This window comes from Bacillus rossius, chromosome 10 (assembly GCF_032445375.1).
Source record: "Bacillus rossius redtenbacheri isolate Brsri chromosome 10, Brsri_v3, whole genome shotgun sequence".
Taxonomy (NCBI): domain Eukaryota; kingdom Metazoa; phylum Arthropoda; class Insecta; order Phasmatodea; family Bacillidae; genus Bacillus; species Bacillus rossius.
The window spans coordinates 10,421,732-10,444,134 of NC_086337.1; the positions used below are offsets into that span (position 1 = coordinate 10,421,732).

At 39.8% G+C, this 22,403-nt stretch overlaps 1 protein-coding gene across 2 annotated transcripts in view; it reads left to right on the plus strand.

The window, feature by feature from the left end:
• Positions 1 to 22,403, plus strand: part of LOC134535776 (ubiquitin carboxyl-terminal hydrolase 8) — a 203,561-nt gene that overhangs the window by 14,691 nt on the left and 166,467 nt on the right. The window lies entirely within an intron of this gene.

Genomic DNA, 22,403 nt, shown 5'->3' on the forward strand with positions numbered 1-22,403 from the left:
AGCGAGGGGTTATAAGCCGCCAGCTCGCCTGTTCAGTTCCCTGCTTCATGCAGGTGAAATTGAAGGGCTGACAATCCCTGGTAGTGGTGCAGGTGGAATACAAACTTGAAAACATGCTCACCAATCATAAACTCTGAAATAGTTGTGCAAGTTTCTGCAAGGCAAGTGAGATGTAAGAAAGTCATGCCTCTATCACATGGATGTGTTTGCGAACGTGTATCTACCGTATAAACTTATCCTTTTAACACCTCATGTGTAAACATCTGGGCTCTCGGAATACGACATTTGGTAGGAGTAATTTCGAGAGTGGAACAGAAGTCGATTGGAATGAAAATGTGTAACCATGGTGCTTCCATCTGAGGAACTATCGGAATCTTGAAAAGATGGCGGACCAGCGTGATTCATCTGTTTTCTATTAACTTTCATGAACATCGGGGTGTGCACAGGTTGCGGCACGGAAATTACCTTATTTTAAAATATGAATAACACAAACAGTATAGGAGATATCAGTTTAACTCTTTTTTCTATGTTACAGAGACACATTTAGAGTGTTTAGTTATTATGTTTTAAAAATTATTTTATTAAGGTGGCCTTCGTTCTGGTCATTGCATTGAGATAGTTGAGTTATGAAACTTCTCTCCACTCCGTCCAGCGTATTGATGGGTATGTTGTCGATAGCAGCTTGAATATTGTTCCTTAGTTGAGCCAGGGTCCTTGGACAGTCGGTGTAAACTAGGGATTTCAGATAGTCCCACAAAAAAAACTCACACGAGGCTAAATCAAGCAAGTGCATTGGCAACTGAAGAAGTTCACCCCGCAAGGAGATGAGACATCCGGCTAAGTGTTCTTGCAAAAGATTCATCGACGTTCGCACCGTGTGGGCAGTGGCGCCATCCTGCTTAAACCAGACATCCTTCTTATCCATTTCTTCAAGTTTTGGTAAAAATAAAAAAAAACTCAATCATGTGGAAATAGCTAAATGATTTGATAACTAATAGTATTCTTCAAAACACCATGGTCAGAGATGCGTATTCTGGACAATGTACATCAAACAATCACACGTTTGTATTCAGAGGCAGCTCATGAAGTTCTTCAGGATTTTACCAACCCAGTATTGCATGATTTGCTCATTCATGCAACCGGAAATATGAAAATGAGCCTCATCGCTGAAGAACACAAGGGCGTCGTGAGGTATATTGTCAAGAATGGCTTTGCATGCATTTTTTTTTTTTTTTGCGAAAGAAAATCACAATTAAGTTTTTGCACCACGGCCAATTTTTATAAATTAAATTGCAGTTCTTCATGAAAAATTTGTCTCGTAGAATGATCAGACGTCCTAAAAACAGCCACAAGTTTGAGTGTAGATCACTTAGGGGGTTGCAAATTGACTGCCTAACCTGCCCAATGCTTCGGGTGTCCTGACGGTTCTTGAACCTCCAAGTTTTTTTCTCTCACCACATTTTTCCCTAAAGCCACCCATGAAAGAATCTATTTCTGATCAGGAACATGAACCCAGGGCATGATATCAGAGTGATTTCTGAATGCAAGTTGCATGGTGATGATTGAACAGCCGTTTGTTGAAAAGTACGCCTCTAAGTCAAACGCGAGCTCCTCCTTCGTCCACTGCATGATCGTTACTAAACGTTCAGACAGAACATAAAATCGGCATAAAATCGTTGAAATCATCCAAATCTACGGGTCCTGATGGCATACCTAATTTCATTATAAAAGGCTGCTCTGAATTATTAGTCCCTCTTTTGCTGCATATTTTTAATTTTAGTTTACAATCATCTGTTTTCCCGGAGAAATGGAAAACTGCTAAGGTGATACCTATCCACAAAAAAGGCTCTAAACAGAATGTTAACAATTATAGGCCTATTTCTCTACTCAATGGTTTTTCTAAAATATTTGAAAAAATAATTTTTAGATTTTTAAATTTCCAGCTTAAGAACAGTTTATCGAGCAGTCAGCATGGTTTTAGGAAAGGTTTATCGACCACCACTAACTTGCTTACTTTTTTAAATCCTATACACAGAGAGGTTACCAACAGAGGGCAAGTGGATGCCTGTTATTTTGATTTAGCCAAGGCCTTTGACACTGTGAACCATTCTATACTTCTTAAAAAATTATTGAACTTTGGTTTAACTCAAAATTTTACAAACTGGTTTTCTAATTACTTAACTAATAGAAGTTTTTATGTTACAATTAATAACCACAATTCTTCCCTGTTTAGTATCTCTTCTGGTGTCCCTCAAGGAGGCACATTATCGCCTCTTCTTTTTAATTTATATATAAATGACCTGCCTCAAATTCTCAACCATTCTACAGGAGTACTTTTTGCCGATGATCTAAAAATATTTAGAAATATAATAACACAGAATGACTGTATTTTATTACAAAATGACATTTCCCAAGTAAACAATTGGTGTAAATTTAATCAGGTTACACTAAATAAACACAAAACATTTGTTATATCCTTTACAAGGAAATATCATCCACTTAATTTTGATTATATTTTAGAAAACTCTGTAATCACGAAATGTTCAACAATTAAGGATCTTGGTGTTATTTTAGATTCTAAATTATTTTTCCATAATAATGTAAACTATTTATACATGTCTTCCCTCAAAACCCTTGCTATGATCAAATTTATTACTTTTTATGCTACCAATTCAGACTCAATTCTCTCCCTGTATTTTGCCTTAATAAGGTCCAAATTAGAATATTGTTCAGTAATCTGGAATGACATCAAGTCGGCCGATGCAAATAAACTAGAAAGTATACAAACAAAATTAATTAATTTAATAAACTTAAAACACCTTCCTACACCTGCATTAACTCCTCTTGGTGCACGTAGAGTATATTTAGATTCTCTGTTTGTTGAAAATTGTTTTAACGCTAAAATTAACTGTACTTATCTCCTGGAAACCACTGGGTTAAAAATACCACAATTTAATTCTCGTTTATACCAAACATATTGTACTCTACATAACTTTAATGACATAATATACCGATTAGTTAGGAATCACAATAATAATCAATTGTCTAAACTTAAAAATTTATCCTCTTAACTTGTCCTCTACTCACATGTTATATTTTGTATTATCCATTTTTTTATATATTTTGTGTATAGTTTAATAATTATGTAATTAACATTTCGCTAAGTAATGTGTCATGTTATCTGGTCCTTTTGGTATTTATTTCATTTCTGTTTTCATGTTTTGTGTTTATCCTGTGCTGTCTCTATTTATTGTGATAGTGTTTGTTTTTACTTGTTTTGTGTCGTGCCCACCTCAAGTCTCAAGACTGTCGGTGGGCATGTAACAAATTTAAATTAAAAAAAAAAAAAAAAAAAAAAAAAAGGTTCTATTAAAAAAAATAAAAAAATAAAAATAAATAAAAAAAACATTAGGTCTCACTCTTTCGATAGAGTGCCACCCCACCCTTCTCGGAATAACTGTTACTTCAGGACACGCGTTTCCCTACTAAGTTTATTGGTGTGTTGGACTTAACTTTATAATAGTACAACTATCCTTTAATACTTTTAAAGTCATAAAAAGAAATGACAACTTAAATGTACATGACAATTTTGACAATCCTTAGTTAATATTGAAATGTAGAAATAGCACAGCTTTCATCATACTGTAGAGAGACAAGAAATTGTTTTTAGCCTACATGTATTCAATGCCATGATGAAATATTTAATGTTGAATCAGCTCATTAAGGTTAAGGTTTATTTGCAAGAAGTTATTACTGACTGATTTCTAATGTGTAAACAAAAACAAATGTACATACATATTCTAAGTGTTATAATATGTACTTAAATTTAAAATGTTTCAGGTTAATTTTGTTTGTATGTATCTATCTATTGGACTGCAACTGTTAGCACAGTCGATGAGAATTCCGGTGAAGGGAGAAATGTCACAGGTTCAGCATTGTGGCTTTTCCATGTGACCAGTTTGGTTCTCTGTTGTTCGGCTAGCCCTGAGAAATCAATGTTACCATCTTGTTAAACTGATACATAGTTAGGTATAAAAAAAAAGAAACAAATTTGTACTTTTTTCTCTAAGATGAATACTTGTCATATATTTATCATGCCCACCATTATTTTAAAGAATTCTATGTAAAATTTTGTGTCCGAGTTTCATATTATAAATTTATTCGCAACATGAGAACACATAAATTTGCTCATTACGTAGGTAAATGTTTACACATCACTGGCGAATACTTAAAGAATTGCTCATATATTTTTAAAAATATAATTTTTGGAGTTTTTGATGAAGCATACAGCAAGGAATGGACTAACACCTGTTTTTTCACTGAGAAAACGTATTGATGACACTAGGGAGAGGTAGCCGGTACTGGGACACTGTCAACAATCAAACAGTTGGTTGTCTGAGCGCGTGTCCTGGGCAGGAGGTGGGCTTGGCACCACGTGGCCGGGTGGGCGTTGCCGGGAGCCACGTGGAGTGAATCCGCAGGTGGTTGTTGACGTCCCGTGGAGGCTGTGTGGATGGTTCTAAATTAGGAAGCTAGGGAGCGTAAGGGCTGGAGTCGCGCAAGCCTCCCAGATGTGTCGCGACGGCGCGTTCCCCCAACACCCTTGTTATTTAATAATAACCCAGACACTGCCTCCCGCGTAGGGAAGCGCTCGCAGAGGGGAATGATGACGACAGAAGCCCAGCTACCAAAAAATAAAAATATAAAACCCCTTAGGCAACGGCTGCGACCGCGCTGCAGGAGTCTACCACACACCACGTGTCACACCCACCTTCCAAGGGTCTCCAGAGAGCCGCGGTTAGAGTCTGTTAAGGCCGGTTCACTCCATCAGTCTTCCACATCGGTTCTAGAAATCCATGTTTTTACTGATTCTGAGAATCCCTTCCAGCTGACTAGAAGACGTGTAGGAAGTCACTTGTGGATTTTATTAATTAAATAAGTGTCTATATACTTCGTCACTTGAATTTCTTGAGAATTAAAACCACCCTTGATTTCATTTCCATCTAGATCAGACAAGAAGCATGTTCTAGGGTAAGTGTTGCGTATTTTTATCACCTTAAAAATCTCGTGGGACCAATTTACGGAATAACCTTTTGCAAATAAATCCCTATTTCTTGAGATACGTGCATGATCTCCGACACTAGCTTTAAGTCGCCTGTGGTCTATTTTTTTCACAACATTGTAAACCGTTTTAAGAAGAGAATTATCTTTCACCTCGTTGGGGCTCATACCGATAGTCCTATGAAATCTGCCATTGTATATTTCCATAACTTTTGGTAAGAGCGGTAGCCATTTATAGTTTCCCTGAGCAGACATTTCCGTAAACAAAAGCGATTTTAAACTTCTAATGAAGCGTTCAACTACCGAGGCCTTCAGCTCACTGTTGGTTGAATAATGGATAATTCCGTGGTTACGCAGTTTCGCACTGCGTAACTATACGACTACCAGACAGCGCCCCTGGCTATCTGATGGATACCACCCGCAGCACAGGGGCGCGCAATGTTCGATTTCTGCGCGCCGGACGGCAATACATCGGGGCCGCTCGGGCCGCTATGACTCCGCCCGGCTTCGCGGGCTTCGTCCGGAACCACCAACGATGACGTACTTCCGCCGGCGGGTATCCAGACTGTTCCTCGGTCGGGCCCCGGCGGACTATATAAACCGGCCCAGCCAACGCTTCTGCAGGCAGTCTCCGACTGGCCCAGCAGCATGAACCTGCAGTGACTACCATCTACACCACCGGCCTCCTCCGTCACGCTGCTCGACGACGTGGCAACCGCTTCAGGAAGAAAACGGTAAGAGCCGTCGTCAGAATCTAAGTCCGTAAGGGACTCTGAAGATTTTTCAACCCAGTAGAAATATTACAAGTCCACGAGGGACTTAGAGTAAATTCAAGTCGAATTTGGTTTGGACTTAGAATTTTCGCAGAGTGAGGAAATGGAAAATTTGCCTCGTCTGTAGAATTTAGGGAACTGTCTCGTAAAGGTTACGGGTAGGGTTGTGCGATTCCATGATTTTCAGTTCGATTCGATTCCGATTCGATTCTCACTTCAAGATTTGAAATTCGATTCCGATTTCGATTCTTTGGGTAACTTTATTTACATAGTCATTAGTCTGGTAGGGCTAACTAAAAAAAAATTGCATTTATTTTGAACTATATGTATTTAACTAAAATGAATAAGAAATACATTTCTGGAAGATGACTGCGGCCCTTGAACTGGCCACAATTTTCATCCATTACTTATTTTTTAATTTAATCACTTCACCACTGTTTAAAGATGTCAAATGTTACCAACGGTAAAGTCAGCTGCCTCACTGGAGTCACCGAAATAGTGCGATGCGTGCTGCGCTAAGAAGTATAATTTATTAATTAACCTACATTTGCACATTACGTATGCAGCATGGCCTAACCAGTAGGTTTATTTAAATTAAAACCAATAAGTAACATATTTTTCTTTGTTTATTTCAACAAGATCTGTTCCCCTAAAAACGGGAAAAATACGTAAATATGATTAATTTATTAACTTCACGAAGTTAAACCACAAGACAATGATCAGCTTTAATTAAGTTTTGTAAAAGGCAAAAGCATAAACAGTAAACAGTACTTAGATACTGACAGAATGTTACGATTCAGTGATTCGATTCCTTTGTGTCGGCAAGCGCGATCTTTGATAAATGGTGGCCTGTCACGGTAGCCTACAACTCACATAGTTTCGGTTCCCTACCACGTTCGTGCAACTTCGTATTTCTCTCAAAAATTGAAATTAAAAAAAATCGAAGGGTTAGGTTAGGTTAGGTCAGTCACAACATGCTTGTTTTCATTGGAAACTTCTGATTTAGCGGCTGAAGTGGCGTTAATATCAAAACGAAAAGCTTCGGAAATCTTCGCTTGCAGGCAACCGAAACTATGTGAGTTGTAGACTTCCCGGCATGTCAACTGGTCTACACGTCCGGCACCGCTAAAATATTTTTATGTCGTGAATGTTTTAATGTTGGTTATTCTGTTAACAGAAGACTGTCACAGAATGGCGATCTCTGTAAATGTATGGTTGAACAAGGAACTATTTTAACTGTTAACAGAAAATTGTGCGTTGAGGGTTGTAAAATTCATTTTTAATATGTGTTATTTATTTTTCAAAACAAATAAACCAACAATATTTTTTACCGTGCAACGTGAGAAATGGTCATGAGTAATATGCCGTAAGTAGGCAGAAATAAAAATGTTTGAGTAGATTGTTAAACTATTCCATAAACAAGCAGTTTCGTAAGGTATTTATCTTTGCAAGCCGAAACAGTTAGTGGTTCTGAAAGTGTAAATTATATCATACACGATCTTTGAAAAAAATTTAATGTTCGGCCTAACCTATATTTCAAAACGTTATGAAATTTGCTTGAGTGAAAGTGCGCGGCAATTTTACGAGTTACATTAATGATAATTGACGAATAAATTTATTTCTAGCAATCAGTTAAACGGTAACCGTCAATTTCTTTCTTCGATTTTTTTACTTTTGAAAAATTTGCCAGAATTTTTCAATTCCAAATTTTAGTTTCAGTTCCGGGTTCAAATAGTTGAGGAATCGAATCGAAGTTGAAATTATCGAGTACCCGCACATCCCTAGTTACGGGATAAGCAAAGTAAATGCTTGACTGGTGTTGAAAGTAGAACGGCAGTGGGGCAGCGTGGCAAGAGACGGATGAGAGGTCGAATATCGCATAACGTAAAGTGTACCAACTTGCAATACGTTGAGGCTTACTGTAACGTAACCAACGTAATTTTACGTAACAATTCGACTGAACTGTTATAAGTTCCCGGACTACACGATCACTCCTGATAGAACTTCAAAACGCAGCCGCGCAGCAACGTCGTTGAACGGCTGACGAGCCGAGTAATGACAAAGACTATTCGCCGTAATATTGGTGGGGCATCATGACCGCTGTCAGTTACCAGGAGACTTTTGAAAACGACTCGCTGAGTGTAAGAACGTGTGTGTAAGAACGTGCACATTTTAAGTATCATCAGTTAGGCATTGATACTTACACCAGAAACACAGTTGAACTTTAAAGAATCAGACCACGATTATTATGTAAACTAGTTACGTATAATATAAACTGTACTATAAGAGATTTCATGTCGGTTCTCCTTAATAATTTCATTCATATTTTCTTATTCTCTAATCGTATTTGATTTGTTTGTTAAATTCATGTTAGTACAGTTAGTTAACGTAATATTGAATAAGCCCAAAAACTAATTGATTTGATGTTCATATTTTTCAGCTAATATAATTTGCTGTTTGCCTTATAATAAGGCGTTAACTTAATGTGTGTGACATATATCTGTGATCCGATATTGTTAATTATATTTTTCTGTTCACAGGCATCCTGGGCACTTGCTGTAATCTACAAAATAAGAAATAAGAAGGGTGCCATATAGGAAAATGCGTGTATTGAAGGATGTGATGTTGTTATTACCAGTTTTGTTAATAAAAGCACTTTTGTTTCTCGAACTTTAGAACCTCTTTCTGAGATTTCACCCCTTGTCCTCCCGTCCTCCCGGACTGGAGGTAACGCCGTGTTCTTTCATCAATGTCTGAAATCATCTGTTATAAAATTCGGTACCCCGGTCTGAGTGCACGTGAGTGAAACGTCCAGAGTCCTTTAGAATACTTTTCATAGTTAAAGCCACAAACCCCGCAGTTTTTTTCAGTACCGGAACCGCGTAAGCCCGCTTGGAGTAAACATCAATCGCAACCAATATATATCTGAATCCTTTATTCGCACTGTGATAAGGCTGCATTTCCACCAAATCAATTTGTAAAAGATCGCCGAGACCATGAGTGATTACACGTCTCCGAGGAAAGACTTTGCGTGCGCTTTTGTGAAGTTCAAGCGTAATACCGCGTCGGGCAGTCATTTTTTTTTTACTTATTTTTTTTTAATGTAGCCAGATTCTATGAGTTCTTCTAGTATGGCCAACACTTCATTTGAATGGCTCGTGTTCCCGGATTGTTGCGATGCAAGTAATAATCTAAGCCGATCACATAATTCATTTACCGAGTTCCAGTAAACATATTCCTTTCGACGATTTAAATCTAGTTTTTCAACTAAACCACTGCCTTCATGGGAAGCAATGACAGGACAAAGATCCTTAATGAGCCCGAACTTTTCATGATCTGTGTTTTTATAACGTTTGGATGACGCATCATTTCTTTTATAACACGCGCTAGTAGACCGCAGCAAGCGTGTGTATTGACGCAATGCAGCTTCTGAATACACCTTAGGTTCTTTCGAAAACAATAGCTCATATAATCCCGGCGAAGGTTGTATTAGTTCACCATCTATGCGAAGTAAATTATTAGGTAAGAAAACAACTTCCTTGTTTCCCAAGAACCAGCGATTGTTGTGTTTGTAAATTACGTAGGTCGTATCATTTATCTTAGAATTGAATGCGGTTAGGTAGGACCGGGTCTCCTCGCCCAATGGCGGAATGAGCAATCAGTGGTAAATCATCATCATCTTCTTCTTCACCTTCGCTAGAGAAAGCCTTAATCTCAGGTTTAGCGATAGGTGTAGCAAATTTTTTTTTCACCTAAGCCGATAAATTATCTGCGGCAGCAGAAGAACTCTCGAGACGCGATGTGATCGGTTTGAATACCTGTTCATTAACTGCATCCCGCGCCAGGCGCGCGCGTTTGGCTAGCAAATATTTTTCACGAACGTTTTGTATGACGTGATGAAGATTTCTTGCTTCTGAAGCCATGACTAACTCATGCGAGCGTAAATAGAGGTTTTTATACATTAAGGGTGCCTTTTAAGCACAGTAGTGGTAGTGGGTATAATGGGAAGCTGAACCGGTACGATAATACTCGGAAGCGGAGTTGAAGATGGCCTTACACAAGACAAATTCACCGACGGACCTCTTAAAACGGGAAGCGATACAGATGGTGACCATGCTGGCTGGTTCTCAGGTCTGGCCGCTAGCTTCAATAGGTTATACAATGGGTCTAGACGTTTTCTCATTGCATTCAAGCTTTGATTAACGATATGTGGAAACTGAGAATATGAAGTAGCTCCACTAACGAGACTATCAACTTTATCCTCAATACTCGATAGAGACTCCTTAATAAATTTAGCATTATCTTCGCGTATAGAACTCATCTAAGTATTAAATTCAAATTCCATGCCAGACACTATTTCCTTACTTACAAGCTTCGGTTGCTCGCCCACGAGTGTTAAAAGCTCTGTAAATGTCGCGCGATCCGTGGCATCAACCTGCCTTAGGTACGCAGTCGTATCAGATTGTTTTTCGTTTGTAGACAACTAAGCATTTTTTATTGCTTCAAAGTGTTGTTTGTGTATATATAAAGCCTCATTGTGTTTAGTCAGAAAAATATTCTTTAGCTCGCTAAAGTTCCTATTGCAACCGCCAGTTGACAGAGCCTTCAACAGCTCTAGAATCTTGGCAAATGACTCGCGCGTATCGCTATCTGCCTGACGCCAGTAACTTCCCAAACCCCGTTGCAAGTCACGTGACGAGCTAACGAGATCCTTCACATCCGTAAAAATCACTTTCAGCTCATCACTACTGACAGATACGAGATTTTTCAGTACTCATGTAAAACTTCCTTCTCGAGTAAATTTTCCCGAATTTTATCGAAGACATCTGTACTCTTCTTTTCAAACTGATGTAGATACGTTAGCAAATTGTTATTATGATCCTGTGCGTAGGAGAGGCTGTTTTTTAGTAGACCCCAGTCTTTTTCTAAATTTTTCGCCATTGTACTAATTGCATGTGCTGTGGCACTGGAAGCTACATCTATGTAATTCTTTGTGGCAGCATCCGCCGCGTCACGTGGATCTTTTACACCGCGCAACCGTTTCCCGCCAACCTGACAGTGCCCATCTTCCGTAAGAGTCAGACATGACTGTTGCTGACGTTTATTCCCGCCGCTTCCAAATTTGGAGATGCCCTAGTTCATTGAAGTGATCTGAGCCACAGCGATAACGACCTTTTTGTAGAGGAAAATCCTTAGCTATTACTAGGAACCCATAACCATCATTGCTATTCCAACAGCGAGCACAAACATCTTTAAATTTATTGAATGACATGTCGGTTGTGACGTGCTCGTGGTAAACATGTTGAAGATTTAGAAGATCCATTTTAAATAAAATTATCAAATTAGCATTATCCCGAACCAAGTGTATTCGGATTTGACTATACGTTTGAATTAAATAAAAACAATCGCACAAGAAATGTCGCCCCATGGAAAAATACTGTTGAACTACAGTAGAGCATCCCGTATCCGTAATTCTACTTACCGGAATTTCTACTATCCGGATGTTTTCCGAGAGTTAAAAAAAATTTACAAAATTTAAAAAAATATATATATATTTTTTAATGAATTATAGTATATATTAATATATATTATTCCCGCGGAAGTAAATACCGATTGTTTGCGCAGTTCACGCCCCGTCTAGTCAGTCAGGGTGCACTTGATTTTATAAACACTCAGCGAGTTATGATGGAAGCCAAGGCTTCCGGTCTCGCGACTGCAGTGCACGGGCGTCGAGCGCATATCAGGAATTGGCGGCAGCGGCCCCGCCTTTTCGTGAGCGCGCCGTGATAACGTGTTGTAGGGGAGGGGGAGTGGTGTATTGTGTGCGTTCAATGTCAGTCTTGCTTGTGGTGCGCGATCGCTAGTATGTACGTTCCTGCAGACACGTGATGTTTTCAAAACACAAACTTCCTGGTGATGAGGAAAAGAGTAGTAACGAAGGAAAAAAGTTCTTACCATTAAAGAAAAGGTTGAGATTCTCAAGAAACTAGATGCTGGGACTTCTGTTAAAAATCTCAGCCAATCGTATGATGTCGGCATTTCGACGATTTACGACATAAAGAAAGGAACTGTGTAAATTTTATTCGGACAGTGATACGAAGAGAGAAATTGAAAACAGAAAAACAATGCAGGGTAGTAAATGTAGCGACCTTGATAATGCTCTTTATCAATGGTTTCGTTTGCGGCGAAGTGAAGGTGTTAGCATTTCTGGACAGATGCTGATAGAACAGGCAAAAATGTTTCATGCCGAACTGAATCTAACATACGATTGTGACTATTCGTTAGAGTGGCTTCATAAATTCAAAAAACGCCATGGAATTTCTTTTTTCAAAGCTAGCGGTGAAAAGCTGTCTGCAGATACAGCGGCGGCGGAAAAGTTTGTTGTTGAGTTCGCAGAATATGTGTTGGACAACAACTTAACAGCAGACCAAGTTTACAATGCGGACGAGACTGCTTTGTACTGGCGTTGTATGCCTCGAAGCACGCTGTGCACTGCAGATAATCCTCACAGTGGGATGAAAGATTCTAAAGACAGATTGACCGTGCTTGGTTGTTCAAATGCTGCCGGTACCCACAAGCTGAAGCTACTCGTAATTGGCAAAAGCTTGCGCCCAAGGGCGCTAAAATGTGTTAAAGTGTTACCCGTTGAATATCGAGCTACAAAAACCGCGTGGATAACATCTGCAATAACCACAGAATGGTTTGACAGTTTTGTGCGCCAGAGCCGGCAACACTGTAACAAGATAGGCTTAGACCCGCACTGCAAGATTGTCCTTGTGCTAGACAACTGCTCCGCGCATCCTGCAGCTGAAACACTAGACAGGGATAATGTTTCTGTCATGTATCTGCCCCCTAACTGCACTGCACTAATCCAACCGCAAGATCAGGGAATATTACGCTCCCTAAAATGTCGTTATCGCACGGAGTTCATGAAGCACTTTTTATCTGATCTGAATGGCGGCAAAACGATCTCAGTGTAACGAAACATTGTTACAGATGAACTTTTTGCATTGGTTTTGTGAATCGATATATATTTAGTTTTCAGTGCCATGTTTGTTTGATATATTGAAGTATGTGCTATGGTATTGGAATTGTGATATTGTATGTACATTACTCTATGCTTAGGAAGGAGTTTTAAAAATGAATGGAAGAATTGATATCCTCGAAAAGGAAATAATTAAAAAGAAATACGAAGGCCGTGTTTTTCCTTTTGAAATGACAATCGTATGAGATTATATTTTATGAGTGAAGAAATTAATTAAATACAATCAAGTCTGTCGACTAATATTGAGTACTCGTCGGAATTTCAGAAGTCCAAAGGTATGAATTTCGTTCTCTACCATTGACAACAGTTGGCCGGGATTTATTATTAAAACATTATAATATAAACTATATCGTGGTGTGCATTAATGTTGGAACCCAATTTTAATATTGACAATAACTTTTGTTTTTTTTAAATGATGTGCCCAACCTAACTTCCAGTCATTTAACAAACATTTGAGCTGACACAAATGGTTTATTTGTTCTTAATTTTACATCCTTAATTATAATTTTCCATATACCATCACAGATTCAAGCTAACCATATTGTTCGAGCTTTATTTGTTGTGTAGAATCTGTATTCCAGTATTGAGGATTAGTCTATAAGTAATTTTTTTTATTTTTATTTTGTAATTATAACACAGAATATTATACATGCACACACACTCACAGAGAAAATTTTTATTCACAATGAAGCTCCTAACGTTAGTATTAGAGAAAATGGAGCCCAGTACGTGGGGCACGAATGTACGACGAGTGCTTTGTTTAGTTATTTAGTATTTTTTTTAGTTTGTTATTGAAAATATTGGGCATCTTACTACCTACTCCATACACCATGTCTAGAGGTAGTGCGTCAGTTTACAGTCTCCGTAATAGAACTGAGACTACCTACAATGAGTCAAACGAAGTTGAGGTTATTAACTCAGGTAGTGACACGCTAACAGCTTCGTCCGAGGACATGGGTTCACAGGAAAGGGTAGTTAAAGTGGACAGTCCGGTTACATCGCTTACCAAAGAATGTGAATGTCTGGAGCGGCCGTTGGTCCCTGCTCAGATGCCTACAAGGTGTGACACCTCCAGAACCTCAGTGTTACCAGCTGCAGCTGCTGTAATTGAACAGATTCAGGAACCTTTTAATGTAGCTTTGGATAGGATATCAGTGGATGCAGTAGTAACAGAACCTATACAAACAGCTGTCTTGGGCCATGTGTCTATTCCATCACCAGAAGTCTTCAATCTGGATCGTTTAGGCCAGATGTTACTCAACTTGCAGGTTAACATAAGTAGTATACAGTCGGACATTAGCAGCGTGCGTACAGACCTACAGTCGGACATTAGCAGCGTGCGTACAGACCTACAGTCGGACATTAGCAGCGTGCGTACATACCTACAGTCGGACATTAGCAGCGTGCGTACACACCTACAGTCGGACATTAGCAGCGTGCGTACAGACCTACAGTCGGACATTAGCAGCGTGCGTACAGAATTACAGTCGGGACTGTTTAACATAGAGACCTGTCTAAGAACCGATCTCAATATATTAGAGGGGCGATTGGAGTCAAAGTTCAGGGAACAACACAAGACCTTGGAACAGCTGGCTGATCGAGTTTCACAAGGACAGTCCCAGGTCGAACAGCTGGAGTCACGCACGAAGGAGCTTCTCGTCACTGCTACACAAGAACGCCAAGAGCTTAAGAGGCAGTGTTCTAATAACCACTCTGCCATAAGGGAAGAGACCTTGCACCTATCCGAAAGATTAGATCACATAGAAGAGACAACATCCATATTAAGCAATCGAGTCGATGCGATCGGCGGCGACGTTATGCAAGTTGCGGAGAAGGCTGTTGAGGCTAAAACATTCTCCCTGAGTCAGCGTGTTGAACAACACCACCACCAAGTAGAAGCCCATGTACAATCATTGGAGCGACGAGTACATGAACTAGGATCAGCGCTTATTACCAACCATATTCCCAGAACAGAAATCGAAAATAGCAGTCCATTAAAGGAGAGTAGGAGTCAGGATACTGCGCCAGACATGCCAGTAGTTGACAGACAGATCCTGAACAGGCCTGCCAACATTACCAGCCTAGACCCGGCTGCACTTATTCATCACCCTGCTCGCCAATGGTCGGAGTCTATGCAGACGTTTTCTGGCAAGTCATCCGAGAATCCTGTAAGATTCTTAAACAAATTTGAAGAGTATGTAAAAACCTTTGGCTTATCCGATACAGAGAAACTGAGATGTTTGAGCACGGCTCTAAAGAGTCATGCATTTTACTGGTGGGAAATACAGCTTAACACCACCCACTCGTATGAACATTTCAAGGAGAAGTTTCGACAACAGTATTGGAATCTCAGGATCCAAGGGAACTTACGCGCACAACTTCACACTGAACGGTACGATCCGAAGCGCGGAGCATCTCTGGAAGCACATATTTCCAGTATGTATGAAAGAACTAGATACCTGGACCTGGCTATGACAGATGAAGAGTTCATTGCTACCGTGTCAACACAGCTTCCTTTAAAGTACCAAATGCAACTGAGTGGCAGAAGCTATAAAGATGTTACCGACTTCCGGGAACAGCTGTTGTTACTGGACAAATTGGAAAGGCTCCACAAGTCACAATTCAGCAAAGAAGAGTCTGAAACGAAAGTGACATACCCAAAGCATCAGCCGGTACATAACTATTGGCAGTCGCGTGACAGTAAGCAGCGAGAAGACAGACAAGCGGTCGTCAACCTGCTAGAATGGGAGAGTGAAGAGAATCCACGACGCAATCAGCAAGGCCACAGAAGAAAAGGTGGCTACCACAGCCAACGTTCCAGTTGTCCACCCAGACATTCAGGTCCATACAGGAGCAAGACCTGGTGGTCAAGTAACCAAAAGTACCACAGTGACAATGAAGACAGTCAAATGTACCGAGATGAACCTCGACGAGGTAACAGAATTCGGCGTTCCCTATCACCGGAGGAGCGGCCACCCAAGAAATCTACGTCAGGACGATGCAAGTCTCATTCGGACGAAGAGTACGAGGATGCAAAGAGATATCGCAAGTCTTTCGACAGTCGATACACCAACAAGACCGAAGAGGACCGACTGTCATCACACCAAGTCAACACTGTTTCAGGGAACAGCAGCATTGTTCAGGGCAGTAAGCAAGCATCATCGTCTTTTCAGAAAGCATTCTCACCACCAGTAACTACGCAGCAGTTAGGGTACTTCGCACGCAATGAGCCATTGAATCCTGCGGCGGAGTCATTTCAGGTAGCCCTAGCCAACTCCACAAATGGAGGAGTCTGGATTAATTCCAACACTGTCGAGCCTACAGGACAGGGCCGACAAAATACGAAGAGCGAGTTAAACTAAAAAGGGTTGAGGTTAATCCGCCCCAGACCGAGACCCGACTCACGGACAGAGGGGTAAAACAGCAAGCAACATTGTCACATTCACCAGTATATACTTATGTCGGTTATAGAAAATACATGTGCACTGTAATTCTACGCGAAAACGAGCGAGAATTTCTATACAAAGAATTAAATAGAGAAGATTTTCCACAACCAAGGTCAGTGTGCCCAGAAGTTGTACTACGAGTCAATGGTTGCGAGACATTGGTACTGCTAGACTCAGGTGCAGAAGTGACGTGCATCAGTGAGGAGCTATTGTTACAATTAGAAATGAATGGCCCACCACTACCTAAAGTTCCAGTCCCAGCCATGAAAATTGTAGGAGTTACATCTAGAGCCAGCCCTATTGTCAACCGACAGGCTCTAATCACTGTAGAAGGCCTAGGTGAAGAAAAAATTATGACAGCTTTAGTGGTGAAAGGCCTAGCGAAACCTCTTATTGTAGGTATTGATTTTTTTATCCAAGTATGGCATTGTGATTGACTTCAATCATTGGACAGTTTATACCAGTGATAGCCGACAACCAGTCTGTATGACAGACAAATGGCATGTGCGAGACATGTTTGTAGGTCTCCTGCAAAATGTTGAAATGCCTCAACAAGTTTTCTGCTGCCAAACATTTGAGGATCTAACAGCTTCGCTAGAAGATTTGAAACTATCGCTTCAGGGGGTAACGACAGTGACAGCTGGACAGTTACAACAGTTGTATCACTTGTTGACCGATCACCAGTCAGTTTTCTCCGATAAACCAGGACTGAACCGGTACTATAAGGCAAAAATCAAGATACATCAAGACCAGCCTTTTCATAAGAAATCGTACCCGATTCCAGTTAAATACTTACCAGAGGCGACCGAGTATTTACAACTGATGTTGGACTGGGGAGTAATTCGCAGAGAGGCTAGTCCCTATGCGAACCCTATAGTATGTGTCAGTAAGAAAGACGGTACGGTACGTTTATGTCTTGACGCGAGAGAATTAAATCGTATCACCATAAAGGATCGCGAGAGTCCTATACAGACAAGCGAAATCCTACGCTTGTACCAGGGAATAAAATACCTAACCACACTCGACCTGTCTTCAGGATACTGGCAGATTCCTTTAGAACACAGCTCCTACCAGTATACCGCATTTTTGTTCAAGAACCAACAATACGTCTTCAAGGTCATGCCATTTGGCCTTTGCAATGCGGTGGCTGAGTTCACCAGGTGTTTAGCTGCTACATTAGGCCCTGAGTGTTCTGGCTTTGCGCGTGCATATGTAGATGATATTCTCATCACTTCCTCAAGCTTCAGCGAGCATATATCACATATCAACATTGTGTTAAATCAACTAAAGAATGCTGGAATGACTGTAAAAATCCGAAAATCAGTATTTTGCAGAAATGAGCTGCCTTTTCTGGGTCATATCCTTACACCGGAGGGTATCAAAACTTCACCAGATAAATTACAAGCAATACAGGAATTCCCCACTCCTCAAAATGTTCGGCAACTGAGGGCATTTCTTGGTGTAGTGGCATTTTATCGCAACTACTCGAATCAAGTAGCGAAGAACGCCATACCGCTATTCGAGTTACTTAAGAAAAACAAAATTTGGAATTGGTCTGCAGAACATTAAACAGCTTTTGAAAACCTCAAGCAGCTGTTCTTGAAAGAGCACGTGATATTCCATCCTGTCCAAGGGAAGGAATTTTTTCTCTACACAGACGCGTCTGAATACGCACTCGGATGCAAGTTGGCACAGTGCGACAACAACATCGAGAAAACAGTAGCCATGGCGAGCCGTTCATTGAACGCAGCGGAAAGGAACTATACTGTGACAGAGCGCGAGGCACTAGCTATAGTATGGTCCTTGCAAAAGTATAGAGACTTGCTGCTAGGCGAGAAGATTCTACTTTTGACAGACCATCAGGCTCTGACGTGTCTCAAAGCTGGTAAACTTTTCGGCAGTCGTCTAACTAGATGGTGTTTATTACTACAAGAATATGATCTAGAAATTCGTCATATTAAAGGAGTCGACAATACAGCAGCGGACTACCTGAGCCGCAGAGAGGAAATACATGCTAATGATTTGCGAACTACGAGTAAAGCCAGAGAATTTCTCGTAGCACCCATCACTGCAGCTACGATCCAGGATAATCCAAAATTACAGATCCTGCTTCAAGACCTATACCGACAGCAAGGTGAAGATGAATTTTGTCAGAAAATAATAAAACAACTGAATAACAGGCCTAAAGAACACCGAATACACCGACATTTTTGTGTAGCGGGTAATGGTATTTTATTCGCACAAACTCGCAAACGTAATATTTATGAAGATGACTGGAAACCTGTCCTACCAGTGAAGATAAGAACAGCTGTGATCTGGGAAGTACATTGTACACTCGGACATGTTGGCGGACGCAAATTATATGATGCCATCAGCCGACAGTTATACTGGCCCAACATGCCCCGGAGTATTACTCAAGTTTCATCATCTTGTGACCTTTGCCAAAAGACCAAGCATGCTCCTGAAAATCTGCATGGAGAACTGCAAGCTCTAATACCCGAGAGACCACTGCAGATTGTTTCATTGGATTTATTTGGGCCTCTGCCAAGGTCAAAAGGAGGGGTAAAACATATTTTCGTCGTTCATGACGTATTTTCTAAATACACTAGACTGTATTCTATTGTCAACACAACAGCTAAAACATTGTTTGAAAAATTAAAATTATTTTCTGAAGAAATTGGTAAGCCAACGGTCGTTCTGTCTGACCGAGCTACACAATTCATTAGCGAAATTTGGCAACAGGGTGTGCGCAAATTAGGTGCTGTTCCAACCACTATTTCTGTACGGCATCCTCAGAGCAATCCTGTTGAACGTCAAATGAGAACCCTCGGGACATTGCTACGTACATATTGCCACCAGTCCCAACAGTCGTGGCGTGATAAGCTTCCCTATGTGGAATGTATTTTGAATCATACTGTGCATGGATCAACTGGACAAACGCCCTATGAAACCCTCTGTCTAGATCGGTCTTTGACGATCAACCCTGCATATTTACCCAAATATGACATACCACCAACAGAAGACAATCTACCCAGTGGAGAAGAAGTTCGTAAACTAGTACATGCTAAGCTGGTATCAGAAGCTGCAGTCAGACGTCGGCGAAAACCAGCATCCAAGCATCGGAGCTTCTGCATAGTAGATCTAGTATTGCGGAAAACTGCACCCATAAGCAAGAGTTGGGAGTTCGTAACTAAGAAGCTATTCCTACTCTACACAGGTCCCTATGTCGTCACGGAAGTCGTGAACTCGAATTGCTACACATTAAAGGATTTGAAGACTAATCAAGTCATAGGCAGATACAACCTAACACAACTGCGAGAGTACAAAACACCCATCACTCAAGTATAATGTCGACATGGAGTCCAGAAGCTTTCTAACGAAAGGCTAAAATAGTCAAGCAGTCAGCTTATAAAATGAAATTTTATTTAATTGTTAGTCTGGGGTTTAGAGACGTATTGTTTACACATTGTGTGTAGTGAGGTGATAATCCAGTTTGCAGTATACCGAGGAGTCGCACTAATGTGAGCTTGGCATCGTGTATGTCGACTGAAATTGTATATCAGTCGATCGTCCTGCGAAGAGGTGAAGAGATATGCCACCCTCGCCGGGATATAGATACTGCAGTGTCTATGGACATATAGCCGAAGAGCTATTGCTGCAGGTGGGCAGTCAAACATAGTGTTTGACGTATTATGTCAAGGTCATACGGTGAAACTATTCGGAAGCAACCTGATAGAAACCTACTGTTTTAAGGAATTTTTAGTAATTGGCATTAATTGATTACACGAAAACCAGCTGATTTGCTTAGTTTTAGTCATAGTTAACAATGGTATTCGGCATACTCCATGTGTTGACTTAAATGTTGTGACTTGAACTAAAATGCCTTTGGTGTTACTGTATGTAGTAGTATGTACATGACAGCATTGAGAGTTTATAGTTATTCAAACAAATACAAAGCACATGCATATACTAGTAGTCAGTTATATTATATATGATGAATCCCATGTATGTTTAGAACACATTACTACTTTAAAATAATACAATTTTTCTCAATTTGATTTAAACATATACACCTTCTATTATATCCAGGAGATAACCGAACGTGAGTATGGGATACTCCAAAAGTATCCAAATTAGGAAAGTACACCCACCATTGTGTACAATTCCCTAACCAAGATTAATTAATGATAGTTAATATGACACATATTGTACATAAGGAAATGACTAATCATGACTAAAACAAAATTGTAAATCCTAACAAATTTATCTATTGTGTTATTAAAATATTATAAAGTTTAACACGTGTTTTAATGTTCAAACAGTTATTGTTAACGAAGGTTAGCATTACAATTATTACTTAAGTTAGTATTGAATATTGTCGTAATTTATGAAAATTTAAATGTAATTTGAAACTAGCTAAGTTTTGGGTTATTTAAGTAGTTCAATTAAACCTGCTGTGTCAGCAACAGCAAAAACAGAAGTGAGGGTAGGTGATTAACTTACATTTGCAAGCATGTAAGTGGCACATAATTAAGCTTAGTGAAGTGAGATTATGCTGGGACACCTATACTTCGAGTGCGATAGCTAAATGTGTAACAATGATAATGTACCTAAAGGGAAAAACTGGACTTGAAGCATCCACGTCGTGTATGATGTGACAGTATCACGTCACCACATCAGCAATTACAGCAGGTCGTAGTGACGACCCCTGCCACTGCCGCGGACCACAAGACGCTGCCCGAGTGCTGGAGCGGCACCATGGAAGCGGGATGTCTTCCGTCTCGCATCCAGTATGCCTTTCTTCCTGGATGCTGTTCGGGAACCTCATCGCTAAGGCACCCTTCTAATGGAGTCATGTTGCAGTAACAGGAGTGCCGGGGTGAGATGCATTAACTTTCTCCCAATCGCTCAAAAACTGTTATATCAAAGTCTGCATCAGCCGCCACCAACAAGGATTCTCCTCTGGTGATCCGCTGTCTGCTGAATCGTTGGGGAAAATCGCCATCCGGACGATGTCAAACTGCTCCCTTAAAACCATCCTATTGTTCTCATTAAATCAGTGGTCAAGTCTTGCGAGATTTGTTATATATATAGTCAAAAACTTTGATTAAAAACCTATGTTGTGCAAGTTGCGATGTTTGTAACTGTTGTGTAAAAGAAAAACTCAGACACGTGATACAATATAACAGCGACTTTTTTATATACACAACAGGGAGCGGCAATCTGTAACGAAACATAGTTACAGATGAACTTTTTGCATTGGTTTTGTGAATCGATATATATTTAGTTTTCAGTGCCATGTTTGTTTGATATATTGAAGTATGTGCTATGGTATTGGAATTGTGATATTGTATGTACATTACTCTATGCTTAGGAAGGAGTTTTAAAAATGAATGGAAGAATTGATATCCTCGAAAAGGAAATAATTAAAAAGAAATACGAAGGCCGTGTTTTTCCTTTTGAAATGACAATCGTATGAGATTATATTTTATGAGTGAAGAAATTAATTAAATACAATCAAGTCTGTCGACTAATACTGAGTACTCGTCAGAATTTCAGAAGTCCAAAGGTATGAATTTCGTTCTCTACCATTGACAACAGTTGGCCGGGATTTATTATTAAAACATTATAATATAAACTATATCGTGGTGTGCATTAATGTTGGAACCCAATTTTAATATTGACAATAACTTTTGTTTTTTTTAAATGATGTGCCCAACCTAACTTCCAGTCATTTAACAAACATTTGAGCTGACACAAATGGTTTATTTGTTCTTAATTTTACATCCTTAATTATAATTTTCCATATACCATCACAGATTCAAGCTAACCATATTGTTCGAGCTTTATTTGTTGTGTAGAATCTGTATTCCAGTATTGAGGATTAGTCTTTAAGTAATTTTTTTTATTTTTATTTTGTAATTATAACACAGAATATTATACATGCACACACACTCACAGAGAAAATTTTTATTCACAATGAAGCTCCTAACGTTAGTATTAGATCAGAAATTAAAAAGGAATACACCATAAAGGATGTCATATGGTCACTAGCTCGTGCATGGGAAGGTATGCCTG